This window comes from Dryobates pubescens, chromosome 4 (genome assembly GCF_014839835.1).
Source record: "Dryobates pubescens isolate bDryPub1 chromosome 4, bDryPub1.pri, whole genome shotgun sequence".
NCBI lineage: Eukaryota > Metazoa > Chordata > Aves > Piciformes > Picidae > Dryobates > Dryobates pubescens.
Window position 1 is genome coordinate 47,671,663 of NC_071615.1, and position 27,510 is coordinate 47,699,172.

Genomic DNA, 27,510 nt, shown 5'->3' on the forward strand with positions numbered 1-27,510 from the left:
AACAAGTCCAGAGAAGGGCAACAAAACTGGGGAGAGGTCTGGAGCACAGCCCTATGAGGAGAGGCTGAGGGAGCTGGGGTTGCTTAGCCTAGAGAAGAGGAGGCTCAGGGGAGACCTCATTGCCCTCTACAACTACCTGAAAGGTGGTTGTAGACAGGAAGGGGTTGGTCACTTCTCCCAGGCAACCAGTGGCAGAATAAGAGGATACAGTCTGAAGCTGTGCAAGAGGAAGTTTAGGCTGGAGATGAGGAGAAAGTTCTTCACAGAAAGAGTAATTTGCCATTGGGATGTGCTGCCCAGGGAGGTGGTGGAGTCCCCATCCCTGGGGCTATTCAAAAAAGGATTGGATGTGGCACTTGGAGCCATGGTTTAGTTGTCATGAGGTGTTAGGTATTAGGTCATAGGACTTGATGGTCTCTGAGGTCTTTTCCAATCTGTCTGATTCTATGATTCTAAGTGGCCAAGACCTGCAGGGCCAGTGGCTATTTATTGAGAGGTATGTGAATGTTATAGTTCCCACTTTCCCACAGCCCACCCCCACTAAACCCACTGGTTTATCTTCATTTTAACAGGTGTCCTCCTCTGTTGCCTTCTGTGGTGGGTTGAAATTACCCCCCAATATAAAATTGCCACACTAGCTCAGATGGAAGCAAATGAAGCTCTATTTACAAGCAAAACTACCATCTAAAATATGGAGTGCAATGAATATCTACAAAATAGACAGTATTTACGTGTATTTACAATTTATAAACAACACAAGAACCTCCATGGACAAAGCCGGTGAGTTACCAACAGCTTCCTCCTCTTCCTCCCCCTTCCCCCCTGTACATGAGAAGAAAGAAGAAAAGCAGCAAGTGGCTTGTTAGTACTTAGGCACAACAAACACACACAGCTAAGGTCAGCAAGCCAGCAGAAGCAACCAGCTAGTATCTGCTAGAGTGAAGAAACCAGAAAGAAAGAGTTAATTTATACAACTGTGACCATTAACCTTATCACAGAATCAACCAGGTTGGAAAAGACCTCAGAGATCAAGTCCAACCTGTTACCTAATACCTAACACTTCAGGACAACTAAACAATGGCTCCAAGGGCCACATCCAGTCCTTTTCTGAACATCTCCAGGGATGGTGACTCCACCACCTCCCTGGGCAGCACATCCCAATGGCCAATTACTCTTTCTGTGAAGAACTTTCTCCTCAGCCCAAGCCTAAACCTCCCCTGGTGCAGCTTGAGACTTTGTCCCCTTCTTCTGGTGCTGGTTGCCTGGGAGAAGAGACCAACCCCCACCTGCCTACAACCTCCTTTCAGGTAGTTGTAGACAGTAATAAGGTCTCCCCTGAGCCTCCTCTTCTCTAGGCTAAACACCCCCAGCTCACACATACATAGAGATTGAAGCTATAGATTTAACACTCAAGTGCATGTCTCTAGGAAACTCTTCAGTACTCTCACCTCTGGTTGGTTTTACTGGCAGTCTGTATCAGCAACATCTGGCCCCTAACTGGCTTTTGTGTGGGTTTTCCTAAGCTTTCAATATATGGCCTTGGAAAGGCTGTTGTTCTCTCTGTTAAATTAACCTGCTTGACACAAAGACTCACATCTGACACAGATCCAGGATGGAAAAAAAAGAGAAGAAGAAGCTGTATCCAAATTGTGAGCCATATGAGTAAATGTTGTAGCATGGAGGGGCTGGCACACCAAGGTTTGCAGAGCCTTGTGGAAGCTGGAGGTGAGCAGGGGTTCTGGCTTCTAGCCCAACAGATTTATGGATGCCTCTGTGACCACAGGCAGCTAGTTAAATCTCTCTGCCCCTTGCCTGGTATGATAGGAAAGCTGGATGAAAGACAAGACCTAGATACCAGATGCTGTCTCTGAATGGAATTTTCCTGGGAGGAGTAAATGCAAACAACTGTGCTTCTACTAAAGGTCTTGTGCACTCCTACCAGAACATTTGCAAGTGAAATATGGGGCCAGCAGATACAGCTTGTAATTATTTAATGTGCTGCCATTGGAAGAAATGTTTTGATCTGGGAAATATAATGCTGGTGCTAGGCAGCTTTTTCTCCTTTATGGGAGGGCTGCTCAGAGTTGGTTCAACAAGGAGGGATGTGCAGAAGCTATTTGTGAGGCTCATAAAAATTCCTGTCTTTGTCTCTGAACTGGATGACATGACTTGACTTCTCTAGAGGAAGAGATGGAGGTGCTGAAGAGCAGCCAGGCAGAAAGGGACCTGGGGGTACTGGTTGACAGTAGCACAATATGAGCCAGCACTATGCCCAGGTGGCCAAGAAAGCCAATGGCATCCTGGCCTGCATCAGGCATAGTGTGGCCAGCAGGAGCAGGGAAGTTATTGTGCTCCTGGACTCAGCACTGGTTAGGCCACACCTTGAGTACTGTGTCCAGTTCTGGGCCCCTCAATTTAGGAAAGATCTTGAGATGCTGGAATATGTCCCGAGAAGGGCAACAAAGCTGGGGAGGAGTCTCAAGAACAGCCCTATGAGGAGAGGCTGAGGGAGTTGGGGTTGCTTAGCCTGGAGGAGGCTCAGGGGAGACCTTATTGCTGTCTACAACTACCTGAAGGGAGGTTGTAGCCAGGTGGGGGTTGGTCTCTTCTCCCAGGCAACCAGCACCAGAACAGAGGACACAGTCTCAAGCTGTGCCAGGGGAAGTTTAGGCTGGAGGTGAGGAGAAAGGTCTTCCCAGCCAGAGTAATTGGCCACTTGAATGTGCTGCCCAGGGAGGTGGTGGAGTCAGCACCCCTAGAGGTGTTAAAAAAAGGATTGGATGTGGCACTTGGTGCCATGGTTTAGTTGTCAGGAGTTAGGTATTAGGTAATAGGCTGGACTGTCTCTATTGACATGATCCCTGTGTCTGAGGTCTTTTCCAGTCTGGCTGATTCTATGGTTCTATGATGCTCTGTCTAGGATTCTCTTTCTGGTGACCATGCCACGTGAAGGGAGAGCAGGGGTGGGAAGACTCAGCGATGCAATAAAGGTGGTAGAGCACAACTGCCCTCCTGAACGAGGAAAGATCCTGTGGGAAACACTTTTTATGTGGGAATGTTACATCCTTCCAGCAATCCCAGTGCTGAGGAGCCACATTTGTGCACCACCAGAGTTCCTCAGATGTGCAGCTAGAAACATGAACCGATTGTGGCTCTGTAGCCAGATGCACATTCTCTTCACCAGGCACTCACACATCCAGTATGGGTGCCCTGTTTTCAGCACCTCTAGGGATTTTTATTGTTTCCAGGAGTTGTTGTGATAGATGGAAAGACATATTAAAGAGAAAGAAATTGGAGAGAGGTTGGAAAACATACTCTGAAACATACTCTGAGGGATGGGAAAGAAGCATTGCCTTTGTGCAGAAAGGGATTCAGAAGGGAAGGGAAGGGAAGGGAAGGGAAGGGAAGGGAAGGGAAGGGAAGGGAAGGGAAGGGAAGGGAAGGGAAGGGAAGGGAAGGGAAGGGAAGGGAAGGGAAGGGAAGGGAAGGGAAGGGAAGGGAAGGGAAGGGAAGGGAAGGGAAGGGAAGGGAAGGGAAGGGAAGGGAAGGGAAGGGAAGGGAAGGGAAGGGAAGGGAAGGGAAGGGAAGGGAAGGGAAGGGAAGGGAAGGGAAGGGAAGGGAAGGGAAGGGAAGGGAAGGGAAGGGAAGGGAAGGGAAGGGAAGGGAAGGGAAGGGAAGGGGAGGGAAGGGGAGGGGAGGGAAGGGGAGGGAAGGGGAGGGAAGGGGAGGGGAGGGAAGGGGAGGGAAGGGGAGGGAAGGGGAGGGAAGGGGAGGGAAGGGAAGGGGAGGGGAGGGAAGGGGAGGGAAGGGAAGGGAAGGGAAGGGAAGGGAAAGGGAGGGAAGAGGTTGATATTGAGTATAAGTTTTATTTGGACCTCTTGTGGGCTTACCTCCCTCTTCCTCCTTTAGGCATTGTCATGGTGTAGTAAAGCTTGACACAGCGGGAAGGGAATTGTGGCACAGTCAAGGCTGTGCAACAGAGAATGGTCAGCCCTACAGGGAAGAATATTGAAAGGAACTCTTTCCATGCAGAAGCTGAGATCCCTCAAGCATTTGTGTGGATAAGGTGAGATCACCACTCTGGAAATACAAAGAGAGGTTCTGATTTTTTGTAGCACAGGCAGCAAGGGAACCCTCTTGAGGACAAGCTTTCACCTATTTCTGGAGCAGGATCGGTATTCCTGATGCAGCTCCCCCACAACGCTGTTGAAAACACGTGTGGGGTTTGTTCCCCACTTTTCTTTCTCTGACTGACAGGAAGTGGGTTTTTTGGTTGTAGAAATGGAATTTGCAGGGAGAAATTGACAGAAGAATCCTGTCTTTCTTTACACACCTCCCAGGCTTTGATCTCAGTTGGATGTCTCTCCCTGTATTGTTTTATGGGAAAAGCAAGCATCAATACCTGAAGTGAGAGATCTAGTCTTTATAAACATACTGTCTTTGATTAGGTGGTTGAAAGGATATATAATGGATTGGATGCTGATGTATTTAAACAACAGGGAATAGATATTCTCAGGGAGTCTCCTATTTCAAAACAACCTAAAATGTTTCTGAAACACAGCTTCTTTAACTTCCTGCCTCACAGCAGGTTGTCTTAGGCTGCTTCCCGATGCTTCACATGCCACAGTCAAAATTCTCCCCATGCTCCAAGCAAGCATGACAATTTCTTTAACAGTAACCATGAACAGCTAAACCCCACAAATTGTCAGTAGTGAAGAGTCCTTCATAATCACTTCACGTGTTAAACAGCAGTGTGAGCAGAACAGTGAAGGAATGACCAAGCCAGCCAAGTGGATGAAGAATTAGATGGAATATTACTCGGGTCTTGGATGGAAATATTTGTGTTGAATGTGTAGGATGAAAGGTGCAGTCATTGTAGCACTTTGTAATGGAAGGATGACATCACTATAACTACCTACAAAACATATGGTAACAACAAGACAAGGGTAGAGTCTTGCCTCTTGGGAAAGAACAACCCCAGGTATCAGTATAGGCTGGGGAGTCACCTGCTGGAGAGCAGTGAAGGGGAAAAGGACCTGGGGGTCCTAGTAGATGAAAGGTTGACCATGAGCCAGCAATGTGCTCTTGTGGCCAAGAAGGCCAATGGCATCCTGGGGTGGAATAGAAAGGCTGTGGTTAGTAGGTTGAGAGAGGTTCTCCTGCCCCTCTACACTGCCCTGCTGAGGCTGCATCTGGAATATTGTGTCCAGTTCTGGGCCCCTCGGTTCAAGAACCTCAGGGAACTGCTTGAAAGAGTCCAGCACAGAGCCACAAAAATGATTAAGGGAGTAGAACATCTTCCTTACAAGGAGAAACTGAGGGAGCTGAGGGCTCTTTAGCTTGGAGAGGAGGAGCCTGAGGGTGACCTCATTCATGTTGATAAAGATGTAAACATTGAGTGCCAAGGTGGTGGAGCCAGGCTCTGCTGGGTGATGCCCAGTGACAGCACAAGGGGCAATGGTGGAAGTTCAGGCATAGGAAGTTTCATGGAGCATTTTTTCCCTGTGAGGGTGCCAAAACACTAGCACAGGCTGCCTAGGGGGGTTGTGGAGTCTCCCTCTCTGAAGATAGTCAAAACTCACCTGGATGTGTTCCTGTGTGATCTGCTCTAGGTGATCCTGCTCTGGCAGGGGCTGTGGACTGGATGATCTTTTGAGGTCCCTTCCAGCCCCTCTCATTCTGTGAGTCTGTGAAATGATTAACATGCCTGCCCACCTATTCCTCAGAGCAAATAAGCAACCTGAGCAGTTATATAGCAGCAGACATCCCATTTGGCAGCAGTTCCTGAAAGAACTGAGAGTGATGCTTCAAACCCACCAGTGTCTTCACAGGCTTGCCCACAGCCGTGTCTCACACACATGTCTATGTATGCAGACTCACAGAGAGCACCTACTTGGCTGAACATCCCCAGCTGTTTACAGCAGAAGCTGTGGGGATGGTGCAGCAGAGCTGCTGGCACACAGCCTCTCCCTAACAACCTGGCTACCCTCAAAACATTCTTGTAAATCACCTGCAGTGTGTATTGTGCATATTTTGCTCTGCTTGAGCTGGCTGATAGGACATGCAGCTCCCCACATGATTGCTCTGCCAGAGGACTCCATTAGCTGCAGGATGCTGCAGAGAGAGGGAATGAGCTGAGACCACAGGGTAGGATTTTGTTGCTGTAAATCCTGAGGTCCAGCATTGAGTCACTGTGCTGCCTATTTCTGACACAGGAGTGGAACCCTGCATTTCTAAAGCTGAAAGCATGGCTATTCAAGATCCTGTCACATGTCACAGAGTGGAGACTCTGTGTCTCCATGTGGAGTACTTCTAGCCAGCCATGGTGAAGTGTGCCCAATCCTTGTGCTAGTATCCTGCAATAGGGCCAGACAAAATGCCTCTACAGAAACATTGCTAGAATGTTCAATGAAAAACATGCCTTGAGGATGGTACAGAAAGGGCATAAAAACTCATAGACTCACAGAGTTGTTAGGCTTGGAAGGAACCTCAAGGATTAGCCATGGGCAGGGACACCTCACACTGCATCATGCTGCTCACAGCCACATCCAGCCTGGCCTTCAAAACCTCCAGGGATGAGGCTTCCACCACCTCCCTGGGCAACCTGTGCCAGGCTCTCACCACCCTCTTAGGGGAGAACTTCTTCCTAGCATCCAATCTGAATCTACCCATTTCTAGTTTTGCACCATTCCCCCCAGTCCTATCACTCCCTGACACCCCAGCTTTCTTCAGCCCTCTTCAGATAATGGACAACTGTCAGTCAAAATGGCCAAGGAGAACTGTTTTCCTTCCCTTTCCCTTTTCTTTTTTCCTTTTCCTTTTGCTTTCCCTTTCCCTCTTTCTTTATTTGTTTTCTGTTTCATTTTCTTTTGTGTGTGTGTGTGGATGGATATAAAACACACAGAGAAAGGGGCAATGAGAATTTGGGTGTTAGCAGATTGTAGCTTGTGCCTTGGGGGTGAGGATTGTGAACATGCTGCAGAAGGTGATGGGAAGTCACAGAAGGGTGATGACTAGAATAACCTACCCTGAGCTTCTGACTCAGGAAGTTTGGCAGAAGTGGAAGGTGCTATGCCCCTGGGAAATGATCAAAATCTTTAGCAGTTGAAGCAATAATATTACAAGAGGCAGTTCAGGAAAATAAAGATTTCTTCCTCTGCTAGGAATTTTCCTTTTACTATGTTGATGTTTCTTGGTTAGGTTTTGTTGTTGCTTTTTTTTTTTTTTTGTTTGCTTGGGTTTTTTGTTTATTTTTTTCCCATTTGTTTGTTTTTTTTCATAATTAAAATGGGAAGAGTTTTAGACCTACACCCAGCCCACCCCTGATACCTCATATTTATTGTATACAAGCATGATGTGTAACAGAGCATATATTATGTACATACATACACACAAACATAACTTCTCCCACAGAACATGAGGTGCCTGCATCTGCTGAGGAGAAATACATTCTTATCATTTCCAAACCTGGGAGTGGAAGTGAGGTTTGGCAGGATGTTAATGGCAGTGAGGAGCTGCAGAAGCCATCCATATCTCTAGTTATGGACAGACTTAATAGAAATATCATCCTTGTACCAGGGTGCCAGGAGATATTGTTCTCTACAGGGGTTCAGCAGGGTCATAGAATCACAGAATTGTTAGGGTTGGAAGGGAGCTCGAGGACCTTCTGGTAATAGGGGCTCCAGGCCTGGACACAGTACTCCAGGTGAGGTCTCCCCAGAGCAGAGCAAAGTGGCAGAATCACCTCTCTGGATCTGCTGGCAATGCTGCTTTGGATGCAGCCCAGGCTGTGATTTGCCTTCTGTGCTGCAAGCTCACCCTGCCTGCTCCTGTCCAGCTTCTCATCCATCAGCACCCCCAAGTCCTTATCCTCAGGGCTGCTTTCTCTCACCTCCTTTCCCCAGTATGTATTGACAGTGAGGATTGTTCCAGCCCAGGTGCAGAATCCTCTCAGCCTCCTCATTTTCAAACTAAGCAACCTCAGCTCCCTCAGTTGCTCTTCATCAAATCACCTCAGTCTCAGTTATTTCTTAGTATTAAAGGGGAAGCTAAACTTTGGCATTTTTCTATTGTAGCACAGAAATCTGAATAATTCAATTCCTTTAAAAAAACTGTATCTAGCAGTCAGGGTGCTGGCTGGGCTGGCTGGGATCTCACATCTACCAGAACAAGAGGACACAGTCTCAGGCTGCGCCAGGGGAGGTTTAGGCTGGAGGTTAGGAAGAAGTTCTACACAGAGAGAGTGACTGGCCATTGGAATGGGCTGCCCAGGGAGGTGGTGGAGTCACCATCCCTGGAGGTGTTCAGGAGGAGACTTGATGGGGTGCTTGGTGCCATGGGTTAGTTGTTTAGGTGGGTTGGATTGGCTGATGGGTTGGACATGATGATCTTGAAGGTCTCTTCCAACCTGGTCCTATTCTATTCTATTCTATTCTATTCTATTCTATTCTATTCTATTCTATTCTATTCTATTCCATTCCATTCCATCCTATTCTATCCTATCCTATTCCATTCTATCTAACCAATGACCCAAACTAACCTCAGTGAGCTTGTGAAATCTTGTTAGATCACAATCCAAGATAACAAGAAAACAGGAAGGGCAAGTTCAAAAGGTCAGCTCCTCCTTTTGGGGTCAGGCTCAGCATAAAAGCTTACCTCTGCTAGTCCTCTTGTAGCTCTGATACCTTTGAAAGCAACGTTGGTGGAGGGAAACCGCTGCCTGAAGAGATCTTTCTTTTCTTACCCCCCAGCTGGGCTGGAGTTCATACTAATTCTGGTCTGAGAGAAGTTATTCTGAAGATCTCATAAGGACTATGCTGGCTGGCTGCCACCTCCTGTGGCTGTTAAGCTGAGCTCTGCAATTTGTTTCTTTATCTTAGGCTGCACGCGCTCCAGCTTTTCCTGAGCTATTGTTGCGGGTTTGCATACATTAATATATCCTGGCCTCAGGACCACGAACACACAATGCTATGGTATAAGGTTTTGTCTTGTTGAATACTCCATAATTCAGCAGGTAGTGAATTTCAAAGGCAGTACATCATGTCGTGCCTCGGCAGACTGAATACTTCCTTCAGAGTTATAAGCGAACAGCGCTCTGATGTCACGTCGATGCTGAAATATCTCTTGGATTCAGGCCTCGATCATCTCAGGCCTTTAAGTCATCTCAGTGAAGCTTTGTGCAAAAAAAAAAAGAGAAAAGAAAGGAAAGAGGAATGGTGTAATTGCACTTGGTGCTTTACTGCTTGTGAGAGGGCATTCAGGCTGTAGACTAAAATGGCTTTGTGACTGCAGAAAATCAGCACACTCAGGCAGCAAGAAGTCATCCCTGCCTCTGGGCAGAAAGGCTGCTTCAGAATTTCCTTCAGCCTGGCACTGTGAGGATCCAGCTCTCCTATCATCCAGTATCTGCTACTAAAAGCTGAGTGGGTAATAAATCTACAAGTGGCTTCCTGCATTTTAAACAAAAATCCTTCCTGCTGGCTATTTTGGTCTCTGAAATGTCTTTTCCTTTGGATTATCTTGAGTTTAGGCTGGAGGTGAAGAGAAAGTCCTTCCCAGAAAGAGTAATTGGCCATTGGGATGTGCTGCCCAGGGAGGTGGTGGAGACCCCATCCCTGGAGGTGTTCAAGAGGGGATTGGACACGGCACCTGGAGCCATGGTTTAGCTGTCATGAGTGTTAGGTAATAGGTTGGACTTGATGATCTCTGAGGTCATTTCCCACCTGGTTGATTCTATGCTACTGTCTTTTCAAAGGATTCTCATTTGGTCAGTAGGAGAAAAGGGAATTTGCTGACTCACAGGGCTAGAGCTTCTCTCTCTCATAACCATCACAGGATCCTACTCTGTCCTTTTCAAAAGCAAAGAATTTCTCCTCAGAAAAAGCTGCAAGTTAAAAAAAAAAGCAGATGTTCAAAGCCAAGTGCTTGCTGAGAGTGCTAAGAGCAGCACCATCGTCAGGACAAGTGACTGCCTCATATGAGACACCAGCAGCAGAAATGAAGCTTCCTGCTGGCTGTCAGAACAGTGCCAGCAGCACCAGGCTGCTGCACATTGCTCTGTGAAGGGAAACACAAAAAGAAGAAATCAAATCTCTGTCTTCAAACTCTGAAATGGTTTTTAAAACGACTTGGGAGGAAACAAAGACTGAAGATCTCCAGGGCTGCCTTCGGTCCAGATGGACTGAGGCAGTCTACCTGGATGTCAGGAAGGCCTTTGACACCGTCCCCCATAGCAAACTGCTGGCCAAGCTGGCAGCCCATGGCTTGGACAACAGCACTCTGTGCTGGGTTAGGAACTGGCTGGAGGGCTGAGCCCAGAGAGTGGTGGCGAATGGTGCCACAGCCAGCTGGCAGCCAATCCCTAGCTGTGTCCCCCAGGGATCACTGCTGGACCCCATCCTGTTCCATATCTTTATTCATGATCTGGATGAGGGCATTGAGTCCTTCATCAGTAAGTTTGCAGATGACACCAAGCAGGTGTTGATCTGTTGAAGGGCAGGAGGGCTCTCCAGAGGGATCTTGACAGGCTGGACTAGGGGGAATGGAGCAAAACTAGAAATGGGGAGATTCAGATTGGATGTTAGGAAGAAATTCTTCCCCATGAGGGTGGTGAGACACTGGCACAGGTTGCCCAGGGAGGTGGTGGAAGCCTCATCCCTGGAGGTTTTTAAGGCCAGGCTGGATGTGGCTCTGAGCAACCTGATGTAGTGTGAGGTGTTCCTGCCCATGGCAGGGGTTTGGAACTAGGTGTTCTTTGAGGTCCCTTCCAGCTCTGGTAATTCTGATTCTATGATTCTTCCCTACTACTACATAAAAGTGTATTTTCTGACAGTAAAGAGGAAAGGATGGTAGAGAGATAAATATGGTGGATGCCCCAGAAATGATCAATCAAATTAAAGATTAAAGGTGTTAATTTGGTTGAGACATTTCACATCATATAGGGAAAAAAGCTTGGGACCTAGTTCTGCTAGCAACTTTCACTGAAGTCATAGTATCACAGAACATTAGAGGTTGGAAGGGACCTCCAGAGATCATTGGGTCCAACCCCACTGCCAGAGCAGGGTCACCCAGGGCAGTCTGCACAGGAATGCAGCCAGGTGGGGTTTGAATGTCTCCAGAGAAGGAGGCTCCACCACCGCTCTGGGAAGCCTGTTCCAGGGCTCTGTCACCCTCACTGTACAGAAGTTTCTCCTCATGTTGAGGTGAACTCATCTATGTTCCAGCTTGTCCCTGGTGTTCCTTGGGTTATTATTGCACACTGAAAAGAGCTTGGCCCCCTCCACTTGACACCCACCCCTCAGATATTGATAGACATTGATTAGATCCCTTCTCAGCCTTCTCTTCTGCAGACTAAAAAGCCCCAGGGCTCTCAGCCTCTCTTCACAAGGGAGATGTTCAAGTCCCCTAATCAACCTTGTGGCTCTCCCTTGGATTCTCTCCATCAGGTCTCTGTCTCTTGAACTGGGGAGCCAAAACTGGACACAGTATTGGAGGTGTGGTCTTAGCAGGGCAGAGTAAAGGGGGAGAAGAACCTCCCTAGCTCTGCTGTCCACACTTTACTTGCTGCCCTCCAGGATCCCATTGGCTCTCTTGGCCACGAGGGCACACACCAGCATCCCAAGGTCTTTCTCCATGGAGCTGCTTTCCAGCAGTCAAAATGAGTCAGAGAAACTCAGCCCATGATGGCCTTGATCTTTGGGGATTTTAACCATTGTTCCAGGCTTAAAAAGATGATTACAGTTTTGCCATCCCATTCCATCCTTTTTTCCTATCCCCTCTTTCCATTCCTAAGCTTTAATTTTGTAGCCTGGCTGAATTGGAAGGCAAATCCTACCAGCAAGAGACAATGGAGGGTTTGCTTTCTAGCTGAGGGGAGAGTGATAACACTCATTAGCTTGTTTTTAGGGTGAATGAACAGGCACTTGCCATCTAACTGCATTGCAGTGGTGCTGAGGTTACCCACCTTGAACAACTCAGAATGATGGTGGGTTGCTGAAAGGATGGTGATATATTGAACATAAAGTCCAAATAATATCTTGAGAATAAAATTTCACCACCCTCTCCCTTGTTCCTGCCAAGGCCTTATATAGTTTATGTACTGATGTTTAAGGCATAGAAGCCAAAGTGGTTCAAAGATGTTTTAATAGCTTTCTGTGGAAATTTAATTTCATATTTCTTCATTTTCTGTCTTAAAAAGTAGCATTGCAGGAAGAGAGAGAGGATGGCTTACATTTATGGAAGGTGCCAAAGGCAGAGAAGAAATGTGATATTCAGCACAGCAGAGGAAAAGAAGAGAAAGCAAGAAAAATAGACTCTATTGCTCCAGCTATAAGACACTATGTATTTCAATTCAAGCCTCTGTCATCTCATGTGCTGAATCCTCCCTGATGGGTTGTTCTGTAATCTTCTCCTCCCTCAACAGCCATTTTTCTTAGCAATGTATCACCCCACAATGAAGGCAGCACGGGTTTTAGCTAAAGTTGTGGTTACAGGGTAACGTAAATCTGCCCTTGCAGATCCTTGCACTAGATGAAACACACTATGCTCCCGTGGCACACCTCCCAGCCTGCCTCCCTCTTCTCATTCAAGTGCAGTTAGACAACACTGGCAGGTGAACCTGGAGCCTTTATGGCAGATCAACCTTTCCTGTGCCACTCATGTCTCCCACCAGACAGCCACCATCTGCTCCCTTCAGTCAGTTCAAATCCAATATAAAGATGACAGAAGATGTATGGATCATCAAGTCCAACCCCGCTGCCAGAGCAGGAACACCCAGGGTAGTCTGCAGGAATGCATCCAGGTGGGTTTTGAAAGTCTCCAGAGATGGAGACTCTCTGTGCAGCCTGTTCCAGTGCTCTGTCACCCTCACTGTAAAGAAGTTTCAGAGCAGGTAAGAAAAGTGCTCCTGGAGATCATTTAATCTTTTGGCTATGCCTTAATTGCCCGATCATATGTGTGCCCATGCCTCTTGCTCCTCTGTGTGAATGTATTTTTAGCATGAGAATTTTGCAGCAGCCTGGGATTCTCACTTCTGATTTAATTTGTCTTCTGAATAATTTCCCTCGAGCTGCACCAGGGGAGGTTTAGGCTGGAGGTTAGGAAGGAGTTCTACATAGAGAGAGTGATTGCCCATTGGAATGTGCTGCCCGGGGAGGTGGTGGAGTCACCATCACTGGAGGTGTTCAGGAGGAGACTTGATGGGGTGCTTGGTGCCATGGGTTAGTTGATTAGGTGGTGTTGGATGATAGGTTGGACTTGATGATCTTGAAGGTCTCTTCCAACCTGGTTTATTCTATTCCATTCCATTCCACCCTATCCTATCCTATTCTTCTGAAATCAGAATTTGGAGGCCTGTCCCCTGTCTCTTGACACTCAGCCCTCAGGTATTTATAAACACTGATTAAATCCTCTCTCAGTCTTCTCCAGACTCAACAGCCCCAGGGCTCTCAGCCTCTCATCAGGCAGTGCTCCAGCCCTTAACTGTCCTCATAGCCCTCTGTTGGACTCAAGTAGATCCCTGTCCTTCTTGCACTGGGAAAAAAATGGAGGTTGTACCAATTTCTGCTTCATGAAGCTTAAACAGCAGAGAATGAAATCTTTGTGAAATCAAATGTATAGGAAATTTCTTTACAACCTCTGTTTTAGGCAGCAAGCCTATTGCTCTGCATTGCCTTCTCTGCATATTGCTTACCTCTCTCACCTGATACAGAGAAGTTATATTTCCACTGTGCCTAAGGTAAGTGTCTGTTTGGAGGAGAGGCTGAGGGAGTTGGGGTTGCTTAGCCTGGAGAAGAGGAGACTCAGGGGTGACCTTATTGCTCTCTACAACTACCTGAAGGGAGGTTGTAGACAGACGGATGTTGGTCTCTTCTCCCAGGCAGCCAGTACCAGAACAAGAGGACACAGTCTCAGGCTGTGCCAGGGGAGGTTCAGGCTGGATGTTAGGAAAAAGTTCTATACAGAGAGAGTGATTGCACATTGGAATGGGCTGCCTGGGGAGGTGGTGGAGTCACCATCATTGGAGGTGTTCAGGAGAAGACTTGATGGGGTGCTTGGTGCCGTGGGTTAGTTGTTTGGGTGGTGTTGGATTGGTTGAGGGGTTGGACGCAGTGATCTTGAAGGTCTCTTCCAACCTGGTTTATTCTATGTATTCTTTGACATTCAATTAATCTGGAAGGCTGGAGCTGTGTATGTGAACAACTAGGCACATCCAGGAAGAGTCACTCAGTTACAAAACACAGTAAGATGGTTTTGGGCAGTGTCCATTCTCAGCATGAACTCATGTCTTGAAGGAGCTAACAGTGGCCTTACAAAATTTTAAAAGATCATAGAGTCATAGAATTGTTTTGTTTGGAAAAGGCATCTAAGGTCCTTGAGCCCATCCATCAACCTAAGGAGCTCAGCCCCAGTAAGGAGGCCCAGCCAGCACCCGTGGGTGATATTGGAGTAGTCATCAATCATAGCCCTAACAACCGGGGGGCCACCAGGCCCCCCGGCCTTTGTTGTCACCACCACCATCACCCAGTGCACACCGTGGGCACTCACCAGTGATGAGAGGAGGATCCCTCAGCCCAGATGGGCTCAGCTTGGGGCTTTGCCCTTTCCTGGAGGAGATTAAAAAGGGGAGTGGGTGAGGAGGGCCAAGTGGCCACACCTGGGGAAGGAGGAGACTCCAGCAGAGCCCAGGTGCTCTGGGTTTGAAGGGGAAAAGGGGGGAAATGAGGTGGGAGGGGTGGAAAAGGGGCAGACTGTGAAACCTGTGTTGTTGAGAGAGAATGGAGATTAAAATAATACCCAAATAGGAATTATTGACTTTCCGTGATTGCTAGAAGCTTAATATGGCTACTTTCAGGATGTTCCATGCCTCTTGGATAATTTATTGACAAACCCAGGCATGATTTTGATAGGCCAGTATTAAGTTCAATAAGCAAAAAAATCTCACACACCTTCTGGTACAGTAATTGCACAACGTTATCCTCTCAGCAAACTCTTGACCTCAGCCCTGAGGGATTTTTTGGGGGGTTGTTTTCCCAGCTATCTGTGTGTCTGGGAGGGGGCTTGCTTCTGAGAGCAGGCTGTGTGAAGCCAGGACACTGCTGGGCTGAAGAGGAGCCAATGGGTTTAGCTGGCAGAGTTGAACTATCCTACAGCTAAGCAGGAAGAGTCCCTGCCACAATGAACCCTGTGTCTCCCCTGTGTAAGCATGGAGACAATCTGAGTATGAGAAGGAAACCCTTTGTTCTCCAGGCACAAGTGCAGGAGTTACAAAGAATAATAAAGAGAATAGAGAGTTCTCCAGCAGGAGAGCTGCACTGCTCTACCATGAGTGGTTCTTTGATCCTGGTACATGCAGCAGATCCAAATTTGAGTAGGGAAAGATCTGGATGAGGCACTTGCCATGGTTTAGTTGGTTAGATAGTGATGGGTGATAGGTTGGGCTTGGTGATCTCAAAGGTCTTTTCCAACCTTGATTCTGTGAATTAGTTTTGGATATTTGGTTCAGTGAAGGCAACACATTGCTAAAAATTAGGCTTCCAGTGGAAAATTTCATAAGCTTCTAATAAAGAAGACATGATACTGACCTGGGCAGCCTGATCTAGTTGGGGATGTCCCTGCTGACTGCGGGGAGGTTGGAGTGGAAGTCCTTTGGAGGTCCCTTCTAGCCTGGACCATTCTATGATTCTATGCTATGCTCTCTCAGGTGTCTGTTCACTTGAACAGACTTTAACACACTCTAGCTAGAGGAAAGGATGTTGGTTGGCTAAAAAAAACAATAAAATAATCCAATTGTTGTAGCAGACTTTCAGGAAGGTTTTGTTTCAGGAGAGCTTTAGGCAAGCAGAATTGCAGAGTTTGTGTTGTGAACTAAGGGAGAACCCTGAGGTCTAATGTCATTTACACATGTCAGGAAAAAAAAAATCAAATATTTTTGAATACTCTGATAAATTTTAGTCATTCTTCCTAGAAGGAGTGTGGTGGATTGCAGTTCCTGCCCACCCCCTTAACTTTGCCAGACCAGCTCAGCTGGAAGCAAATGGGAGCTGTATTTACAGGCAAAACTACAATCTACAATGGAATGCAATGGATATGTACAAAATATCCAGGATTTACAATATTCACCAATATTTACAATCAGCAAACAGCACAAGAACCCCCCTGGTCAAAGATCAGGGGAAGCCACTAGGTTCTCCATCCTTGCCTCCCCCTTTCCCCACTTGATAAAAGGGACAAGAGAAAGGAGCAGAGAAGTTAGACATAACCAAAACAGTGCAGCTGAGGTCAAGCAGAAGCCAGCTAGTATCTCTCCCAGAGCAAAGAAACAAGAGAAGAGAGAAGAGAAGAGAAGAGAAGAGAAGAGAAGAGAAGAGAAGAGAAGAGAAGAGAAGAGAAGAGAAGAGAAGAGAAGAGAAGAGAAGAGAAGAGAAGAGAAGAGAAGAGAAGAGAAGAGAAGAGAAGAGAAGAGAAGAGAAGAGAAGAGAAGAGAAGAGAAGAGAAGAGAAGAGAAGAGAAGAGAAGAGAAGAGGAGAGGAGAGGAGAGGAGGAGAGGAGAGGCCCCAAATTGTTTTGGTACAACCAGCCTTATGGTAGGTATCTCTCCAATGAAATTGTTTAGAATTATCTCTATTTTCCTTTTTTACACCCAATAGTAATTTATTTACATTTTTCTACTTTTCTGCTCAGCATCTGTGAAAAACTTTTAAAGGCATAGCCTAAAAGTGCCCCAAGGAGTTATGGCAAGATAATGGATCTTGGGAGATAAAAGTGATTAAGACACAGGCAAATAACTTTGTATTAAACCAGAACAAAAATGTTGGAACTCTAATAAAGAAAAAGAACCAAAATGAAAGGCTGTGACCCACACAAGAAGGAATTCAGCTGAATTGAAAAGCAGTGGATATCAATCTGATAGGAAGGTGTTTCACGTTGCTGTGCTTTCCGTTCATATCCACTACCTTACCCGCCTGTGCTTTCCTTTGACACCGGTGCTGTTTCCTTCTGCCAGGAGCCCTGCTGTGATGTAGTGAGACATTTTGTTTCAACAGTAGACACCCAAATCTCCATTACAATAATAATCTGTCAGTGTTCCCTGATGCCTACTGCTTAGACTACGTGACGAGAGTTAATGCTATCGAGCCGTTCTTTGAAGGACAGAAAACTGCATCACAGCACTTACCTTTCTTCATAGTCTCTGGGGGAAGGCTAACAACTGATGAAATTCCTGAGGCTGACAGTGCCGTTTCTCTCTCTCTCTCTCTCTCATTTTTCCTCCCCTATGGTGGGTTGAAATTATTACACCCCCCCCCCCCCCCAGTAATTTGGAGAAAACACCCCTAAAATGAAATTTGCCAGACCAGATGAGTTGGAAAGCAAATGAAGCTCTATTTACAAGCACAACTACAATCTAGAAAGATGGAATGCAATGAATATGTACAAAATAGACACTATTTACAATTTATAAACAACACAAGAACCCCCCTGGACAAAACCAGGGGGGTACCAACAGCTGCGCCTTCCCTGCTCCCCTTCCCTGCCCTATACAAGGTAAAAGAGAGAGAAGAGCTGAGAGTAGCTTGGTAGTACTTAGCCACAACAAGAACACAGCCAAGGTCAGCAACAGCCAAGCAGAAGCAGCCAGCTAGTATCTGCTAGAGTGAAGCAGCCAAAAAGAGAAAGAGTTAATTTATGCAACTAACTTTATGTTAGTTATCAGCTCAATGTCATTATTTAGACCTTATCATTACTTTCCTTTTCCATCCAATGGCAATTTATTTACATTCTACTACTACTATTTACAGTCTACTACTACTACTTCTACTACTATTTACATTCTACTACTATTTATTTACATTCTACTACTTTTCTACTCCATCTGTGGAAATTTTTCCTGGGCATCAGCCTAAAACTGCCACGTCCCCCCTTCTGGGGATGCCATTCCTTTTCTATAGGGTAGAATCTAGGAGATACTGGTTTCCAGAGTAGCCACCCAACTCAATGCATGCTGACTACATCCAACAGGGATAGAAAAAAACAGGTTTAAAAACCAAGTGAAAATACAAATGTGTGTTACAGTTTGAAGGGGGAACTGTAGCCTAATCCCTGACTGCAAAGGCTGAAAGTAAAATAAATTAGCATTGGATGTAAAAGGAAAGTGATGCTAGGGTCTATAGAATTCATTGGATTGCTAAGGGGATATACAGCAGAGGCAGGAACAGTCCTTGCTCTCTTCCCTTCTTCTGTTGCTTCTGCTTGCAACTTCTCTCTCTCCCATGGCCTTGCCAGGGGATCTCTGTTGTGACAACTCTGTGAGGTAATGGGAAGGAGGGAGGGAGTTGGGGACGAGGCGAACAGTCCCCCTGGATCCATCCAGGAGGGTCTGAGGAGTTTCTGTGTTGCTTATAAATTGCAAATATCTCTGTATTGTACAGCTGTTGTATATTTTGTACATATTGATTGCATTGCCTATTTCAGGAGTTCAGTTTGCTTGTCAATAGAGCTTCATTTGCTCCCAAAACCTCCTGAGCTAGTCTGGCAATTCTATCAAATTCTATCAAATTAGTTGAGGGCTACTTTCAAATCACCCCAATGTGATAGCCAGAATAGTTGGCTCCAATTTATTGTTGCTCCAGTGGAACTTAGGTCCCCCATTTGGTGGTGTTGAGCAGAACAATCTTATCAGGCTGAAAGTATGTGGCAGGTATATGGCCAAAAATCAGCATATTTGGGTGCATTTAGAGTACCCAGGAAGATATTTTGGCAAAATGTGTGAGGAAGAAGTTTGCCTTCAGAAAGAAGGAAACAGGAAAATACAAGGATGTGGATAAATATGTGCAGGGTGAATGCCAAGAGGATGGAGCCAGGCTCTGCTCAGTGATGCCCAATGCCAGCACAAGGGGCAGTGGGGGAAGCTGAGGCCAGTACCAGAACAAGAGGACACAGTCTCAGGCTGCACCAGGGGAGGTTCAGGCTGGATGTTAGGAAAAAGTTCTATACAGAGAGAGTGATTGCACATTGGAATGGGCTGCCTGGGGAGGTGGTGGAGTCGCCATCACTGGAGGTGTTCAGGAGAAGACTTGATGGGGTGCTTGGTGCCATGGGTTAGTTGTTTGGGTGGTGTTGGATTGGTTGATGGGTTGGACGCGGTGATCTTGAGGGTCTCTTCCAACCTGGTTTATTCTGTGTATTCTATGTATTCTAAGTTCCATGGAAACAGGAGGAAGAATTTTTTTCAGTGTGAGGGTGACAGAAGACTGGCACAGGCTGCCCAGGGGGGTTGTGGAGTCTCCCTCTCTGGAGATATTGAAGACCTGACTGGATGAGCTCCTGTGTGATCCAGTGTAGGTGATCCTGCTCTGGCAGAGGTGTTGGACTGGATGATGTTTCGAGGTCCCTTCCAGGCCCTGACATTCTGTGATTAATTGCAAACTCAGTTAATGGCAGGTGCTAGTGATGGCATATATTCACCTGCCTGACTACACTCACAGGAGTCATTTAGTCTGAATGCTCCCCAGTAATCACAAAATCAATAACCACCTACTTTCAATGAGTTCCTCTATATGTGGAAGCCCTTTAATAACTTCCTCCATTTCATGTATCATTTCTCTGTGACTATTCAATTTTTTTTTCCAGAAGGAGAATCTTTCCAAAATGAGATCTGATTTTTATCTGTTCTCCAATAGCAACAATAACAGAGAGGGTTTTTTGCATCATTCCAGTGAGCCATAACAATTTTTCCTTTTTTTCTGCCAAGATTCTCAGTATTCATTTAAAGATACTGAAAAAAAACATATAATATATCAAATAATGCCTCAGTGGAGGTTATTTGTAAAGAAATTTTGCAGAGCAGCTGTTCCTTTGAGTTCTATTTTAATGACAATGTTAGTGCCCATATCAGGCACATTATCCCCACCTCCTACTCTTGGTCACAGGGATGTTAACTAAAATGTAAATAGAATGGAATGGAATGGAATGGAATGGAATGGAATAGAATAGAATAGAATAGAATAGAATAGAATAGAATAGAATAGAATAGAATAGAATTAACCAGGTTGGAAAAGACCTTTGAGATCATCAAGTCCAACCTATCACCCAACACCATCTAATCAACTAAGCCATGGCACCAAGCACCCCATCCAGTCTCTTCTTCAACACCTCCAGTGATGGTGACTCCACCACCTTCCTGGGCAGCACATTCCAATGGGCAATCACTCCCTCTATGAAGAATTTCTTCCTAACATCCAGCCTAAACCTCCCCTGGCACAGCCTGAGGCTGTGTCCTCTTGTTCTGGTGTTGGTTGCCTGGGAGAAGAGACCAACCCCTACCCGGCTACAACCTCCTTCAGGTAGTTGTAGAGAGCAATAAGGTCTCCCCTGAGCCTCCTCTTCTCCAGGCTAAGCAACCCCAGCTCCCTCAGCAATGCCTGCTCTGAAGAAGAACAATGGAGAAGAAAATAAAAGGAGAGAAAAGGGCAGACACAGGAGAAAAGGCATCACCATGGAGCCTGGAGGCAGCACACCAGGAGGAACCCTCTCTCCATGCCCTAAGTTCCACCTGCTGCAACTCATGGAGCTGAAGAGGCTGCTCAGAGAAGGACTTGGACTTGGACTTTGGGATCTGTCCCTCCCTTCCTCCAGTGAAGGACAGCACAGCCAGCGAGGATGGTATCTCCTCCAAGACAGAGTGGCAGCAATCTTCCTCCACAGACCCAAACCATCTTGGGGGGTGAGGGTGTGATGGTATATTTCCATTCCTCTTCTCTCTCCCTTTTCTCCCTCTCTCTCTCTATTTTGATTTTGTACCCCCCCCCCCCCCCCCCCCCCGCCCCCTTCCATCCATTTCATTCTGTTAATAAATGACCTCGAGGGCTGTTGATATTTTGGCCGTCTTTGTGCCTCTAATTTCATAACAGGGGAGTGTTCAAAAGGGCTGAGGCTCTTTCCTTCTCCAGACTGAGACTGGGTAAATTTCAACCCCCCACAGAAAGCATCTGTAAGTAAGGAAGAGGAGTTTGCCCATCCTGAGTAAACAGCAGCAGCATCACTGTCGTTGTAGAATGAAGCACTTTAAATTACTGTGAAAACTTCTTTCTTGCTCTTTTCACAGCCATAATTTTTCAAGTTGTCTTTTTATTGTAAGATGCTCTAAGTGGCTTTCTCTCTCTCTCCCTCTTTTGTTTTCAGTTGCTGCTCAGTAACTGCAATCTTTCAAATGAAGTAGAACTCTTCAATATTGCTGTATTAAGGAAAATTATAATAGCCTATTGACTGCAGTTTAGTCAATGATCCCTTCTTTATTTTGTCTTAAAGGCTTCTGGATGTGGTACAATAATGTATCTGACTACCTCAAAAGTCAATATAGGCACAAATGAGGGACTGCCATGAGCCAAACCGGTTCAGGCCATTAATGTAGTTGTGAAAACAAGGTCTCAAGCTGTTCATCCCACCCATAATAGCTATGTCTGAACTGCTTTCCTAGGCTAATAGGTTGTACAAATAATCAGGTACAGTCACATAAAAAGGGTTGCTTCAGAGATCCTTAGCCTTAAGTAGGGTGTGAGTGCACACTGTACACAGGGATGCAGCAGGATAATGGCTGTCTAGAGTGCCAGGGTTAACATTTAAAAGGTGAGAACTGGTACCTCATACACTTGGTAGGTGAAGCAGTGCTATTGCATAGTTCACTTTTAAATGTCAGGCAACCTGATCCTGAGACAGTAAAAGAGAGAGGATTTTGCACAGATTTTCATATTTTAATTGGATCATCCATCAATAGCTCACCTCTGTTATTCTCCTCACCACATCGTGATCCTGGCTTTTTCTTTGTTACTTTAACTACTTATTTTCCTCAAACTGTAACAAAGAAAGTGAAAACAAGACAGTTAAGGATGAAACTAATACAGAATAGAGAATTAACCAAGTTGGAAAAGACCTTTAGGATCATCAAGTCCAACCTATCACCCAACACCATCTAATCAACTAAACCATGGCACTAAGAGTCTCATCCAGTCTCTTCTTAAATACCTCCAGTGATGGTGACTCCATCACCTCCCTGGGCAGCACATCCCAATGGCCAATCTCTCTTTCGGGGAAGAATTTCTTCCTAGCCTCCAGCCCAAACCTCCCCTGGCACAGCTTGAGACTGTGTCTTCTTGTTCTGGTGCTGCTTGCCTGGGAGAAGAGACCAACCCCCACCTGGCTACAGCCTCCCTTCAGGTAGTGGTAGACGTCAATAAGGTCTTTTCTGAGCCTCCTCCTCTCCAGGCTAAGCAACCCCAGCTCCCTCAGCCTCTCCTCATAGGGCTGTGCTCCAGACCCCTCCCCAGCTTTGTTGCCCTTCTCTGGACATGTTCCAGCAACTCAACATCTTTTTTAAACTGAGGGTCCCAGAACTGGACACAGGACTCAAGGGGTGGCCCAACCAGTGCTGAGTAACAGGGGCAGAATGACTTCCCTGGAGAGCAGTAATGGAGTAAAGAATCAAACCACAAACGTTTTTCTCCTCAGAGTTTGCTTTTCACAGGACCTCCAGCACCACCCTATATGGAGTACTGAGAGGCCAGTTTGGATAAAAGCACAGATGGACTAGTAGAATCATGTGAGAGGCAGGCATCATGTCCATTTAGGAGTCTCTGGTACATATGGACTGGCAGAGAAAAACAAAGTGCAAGTAACCTTTCACTTCACCTCAGGAAGAATATCACTCACTTACCAGCACCACACATTCACAGTGCACTAGAGGTTGGAAGGGACCTCCAGAGATCATCCAGTCCAACTCCCCTGCCAGAGCAGGATCACCCAAGGTAGTCTGCACAGGAAAGCAGACTAAATCCAGTTCCCACAGAAGGAGACTCCACAACCTCTCTGGGCAGCCTGCTCCAGGGCTCTGTCACCCTCACCATAAAGAAGTTTCTCCTCATTCCTGTTCCTCCTGCAGTGGTATTATTCAAACTAACACATGGAGAAAACACTTGGCTTTCAACAAGAGTGGGGAAGGCAAGGTGCTCACACACAGCACCTCAGAGTTCTCTTCTAGTTCAGGAATGATAGTTTTTGGGCTCAGCAGGTCCAGAAACAGCTGTGTTCCCTTGCCTGGCAGTGCTGACTTTGTTCCTCCTTTCATTTCTTGCTTTGGTTTTGTGTTTACATGAACTAAATATTCAGTCTGAGCTACATTTCTTACTAGCATTGCATCTATAAGACGGAATTCAACCATATGTGGGGGGAAAAAAGTGCAAACAAATATACTGTTTCAATGCTGTGTGTTGGGCATAGCTTTGGCTCGCTCACATTCTTTACCTTAAGACATATCCACACATTTACACACATATAGTCCCATAGCTGCACAGATAAAACTGATTTCAGCTCTGCTCTAAGCAACTGTGGTAGTTTTAGGCTATGCCTTTAAAATTTTGTTCGATTTCCAGCAGAAAAGTGGAAAAATGTGAATAAATCACTACTGGGTGTGAAAAGGTAAACTAAAGATAACTCTACTCTGTTCCATTGGAAAGATATCTGCTATAAGATTGGCTGTACCAAAACAATCTTCCTTCTTCTGATCTCTGCTCTGCTCACTTCGTTGCTCTGAAGGGAGCCTAATCTGCTTCTGCTCAACCTTGGCTGCATTGTTTTGGTTAAGTCTAACAGCTGCTTTTTCCCTGCTCCTTTCTCCCTTTGGGAGAGGGGGTGGAGGGGCAGAAGGACAGCTTCCCTCTGGGGGGAGAAATTTCAACCCACCACAGCAATAATAAATCCTGTTTGGGAATAATTGAGACTAGTTTGCAGTTAGCATTTCACCAGTGAATCTGCATGGCCTCTGGCTGGTTCAGAGTGTAGGAGATGATGGGTGTAATGGTCTGTAACCATCTAAGCAGCTGCACTGTGAAAAGACAAAGTGAATTCACTACTCTAAAGAATTATTTTTTTTTTCAGAATCTTCCTATAAAATCTTCTGAGTAACCTTTTGATCTCACAGTTGAGGTAGTCCTGAAGTTGAGGTAGTCCTGAGGTTGAGGTAGTCCTTCCCACATGAAACACACAAAATATTTCTGGCTAGACCTATGCCCCACAGGATGCTTTTCTTGTAATGCAGGTGTGCATGCAAATCAGCTTGGATTTCATGGATGGAATAGTTTAAAGAAGAAGCAGCAGCAGCAGTGTTTCATGCACTTTTTTAATCACCAACACTGACTCTATTGTTGAATCACAGAATCTCAGGGCCTGGAAGGGACCTGGAAAGATCATCCAGTCCGACACCTCTGCCAGAGCAGGATCACCTACACCAGGTTACACAGGAACACATCCAGTCAGGCCTTGGATATCTCCAGAGAGAAAGACTCCATAACCCCCCTGGGCAGCCTGTGCCAGTCTTCTGTCACCCTCACACTGAAAAAATTCTTCCTCCTGTTTCCATGGAACTTCCTATGCCTCAGCTTCCCCCACTGCCCCTTGTGCTGCCATTGGACATCACTGAGCAGAGTCTGGCTCCATCCTCTTGGCATTCACCCTGTACATCTTTATCAACATGAATGAGGTCACCCTCAGGCTCCTTTCCTCCAAGCTACAGAGCCCTCAGCTCCCTCAGGCTCTCCTCATAAGATGCATTTCACAGGACACATTCAGAGGACTAATGACTTTGGAGAAGGTTTCTCTTGTTTCTGGCAGCAAGCGCTGAAGAAGGCTAGGAGAGAAACATTCTCCCAGTTATTGGAATATAATAAATAGGGAGCCTGGCTAGAGCTTCAGAAAATAGCAATGGTCATTAGTGAGATGCTAATAAGCCATTGTTTGTAACTGGTGTTTGAATCCAGATGCTGTGCTGCCTTGAAGGGAGGTCTAGTGTAACAATGAAATGAGGTGCCCATTTAGTAAGTTTGGCAATTTTTAATCCCCAAGTGAAGCTGGGCTGGTGGCCAGGCACAAGTGGTGTTCCTCAGGGCTCAGCGTTGGGACCACTTCTGTTCAACATCTTTATTGATGACTTTGGTGAAGACACAGAGTGTGTCAGCAGTAAGCTGACAGATGACACCAAGCTAGGTGCAGAGTTGATCTGCACCAGGGTAGGAGGCTATAGAGAGGGGCTTGGATAGATTGGATCCATGGCCAACATTAACAGGAGGAGCTTCAGCCAGGCCAAGTGCCAGGTCCTGCACTTGGGTCACAACAACCCCAAGTAATGCTGCAGGCTTGGGGCAGTGTGGCTGGAAAGCTGCTGGCAGAAAGGGACCTGGGGGTTCTCATGGGCAAGCAGCTGAATAGGAGGCAGAAGTGTGCCCAGGTGGCCAAGAAAGCCAAAGGCATCCTGGCTGGGATTAGAAATGCTGTGTCCAGCAGGAGCAGGGAGGGGATTGTCCATTGTACTTAACTCTGGGGAGGTCACACCTTGAGTATTGTGTCCAGTTTTAGGCACCTCAATGCAAGAGAGATGTGGAGGTGCTGGAGCTAGTGCAGAGGAGGGCAAGGAAGATATGAAGGGCCTGGAGAATAAATCTGATGAAGAACAACTGAAGGTGCTGGGAATGATTAGTGTGAAAAAGAGGAGGCTAAGGGGAGACCTCCTGGCTCTCTACAACTATCTGAAAGAAGGTTGTGAAGAGGCTGCTGCTGGTCTCTTCTCCCAGGTAATTAGTGATAGAACAAGAGGGAATGGCCTCAAGCTGTGGCTGGGTAGGTTTAGACTGGACTGTAGGAAACATTTTTTCATGGTCAGGCATTGGAATGTGCTGCCCAGGGAGGTGGTGGAGTCCCCAAGGCTGGATGTGTTTAAAGGTAGTTTGGATGTGGTGGTTGGGAATATGGTTTAGGGGTGACCCTTGTAGAGCAGGGTTCTGGGTTGGACTTGGTGATCCTGAGGGGAGATTGTAAACTCTTCCTATTAACAATTCCTACAGTATGCTTACTATAGAAATGGAAATGACTGTTGAAATGCAGTCAGCAGTGGAGTATAAATGACTGTGTGAGGCTGAGTTAATCAGCTGTCTTTGTTAAATGTTTCTCCATGTGTGGGAGAGAATGCATTCTCCCCCCTGATTTGCAGCTCCTGTCACCAGTGCTGTATGTGATTGATATGTCTGCCTGCACGGATTTGGATGCTGACACTGACACTAATGAACTGCTTAAAGTCACTGATCATTTTGGAAAGGGACTCCAGAAATGGTAGGGGGCAATTATTGATTTATTAAACACAAATCTCCTCTTTTCATCCTGGAAAGAGTGATGTGGTTTTACCAGTTTGCAGTTTGTTCTGGCATGCAGGTGTCGTGGGTAGGTCTCTTAACTGCACTTAGCTGCAGAAATCAGGAAAACCAAAATCAACCAACTGCCTAACCTCCCTAATCCTAACACAGGGTGTTAGGGGTTGGAAGGGACCTCTGAAGGTCATCCAGTCCAACTTCCCTGCCAAAGCAGGACCATAGAATGTAGCACAGATCATGCATCCAGATGGGTCTTGATAGTCTCCAGAGAAGGAGCCTCCACAACCTCAGGGCAGCCTGTTCCAGTGCTCCATGACCCTCACAGTGAAGAAGTTCCTCCTCCTGTGCTGTAGTTTCTATCCATTGCCCCTTGTCCTATCCCAGGGTGTAACTGAGCAGAGGCTGTCCCCTCCCTCTTGACCCCCAGCCCTCAGATATTTATATATACATTGATTAAATCCCCTCTCAGTCTTGTCCTCTCCAGACTGAACAGCCCCAGGGCTCTCAGCCTCTCCTCACAGGGCAGTGTTCCAGTCCCTCAATCACCCTCATAGCCCTCTGTTGGAGTCTCCCAAGTGGATCCCTGCGCCTCCTGAACTGGGGAGCCCAGAACTGGATGCAATATTCCAGGTGTGGCCTCACCAGGGCAGAATAAAGGTGGAGGAGAACCTCCTGCTGGACACACTGCTCTGAATGCACCCCAGAATCCCATTGGCCTTCTTGGCCACCAAGGCACATTGCTGTCCCATGCAGAGCTTGCTGTCCACCAGCACTCCCAGGTCCTTCTCCACAGGGCTGCTCTCCAGCAGATCACCTCCTCACCTGTACTGGCTCAGTTTATTCTTCCTTCCCAGATGCAGGACCCTTCACTTATCCTTGATGAACCTCATTAGGTTTCTCTCTGCCCAGCTCTCAGTCTGTCTAAGTCTCAGTGAATGGCAGCACAGCCTTCAGGTGTCTCAGCCACACCTCCCAGTTGAGATCATCAGGAAACTTGCTGAGCAGACACTGCCTCCTCATCAATGTCATTGATGAAGTTATGAAGTATAAACTGTGATGTCCTGCACTGAAGCATCCTCAGTGCAAGAGCTGAGATGGTTTCATGAGGCTTGTTACACATTTGCTGGTCACTGATGATTTGAAGTATGTAGTATGAGGAGTCCCTGCCCATGTCACGGCGATTGGAACTAGATGATCCTTGAGGTCCCTTCCAAACCTAGCAATTCTATGATTCCAGGTCTTGCTGAGCCACTTCTGTTTCTTGTGATTAGCTGCACTGCAACTAAATTGATCAGGAATGTGTTAGGACCATTGAGAAGAGAGG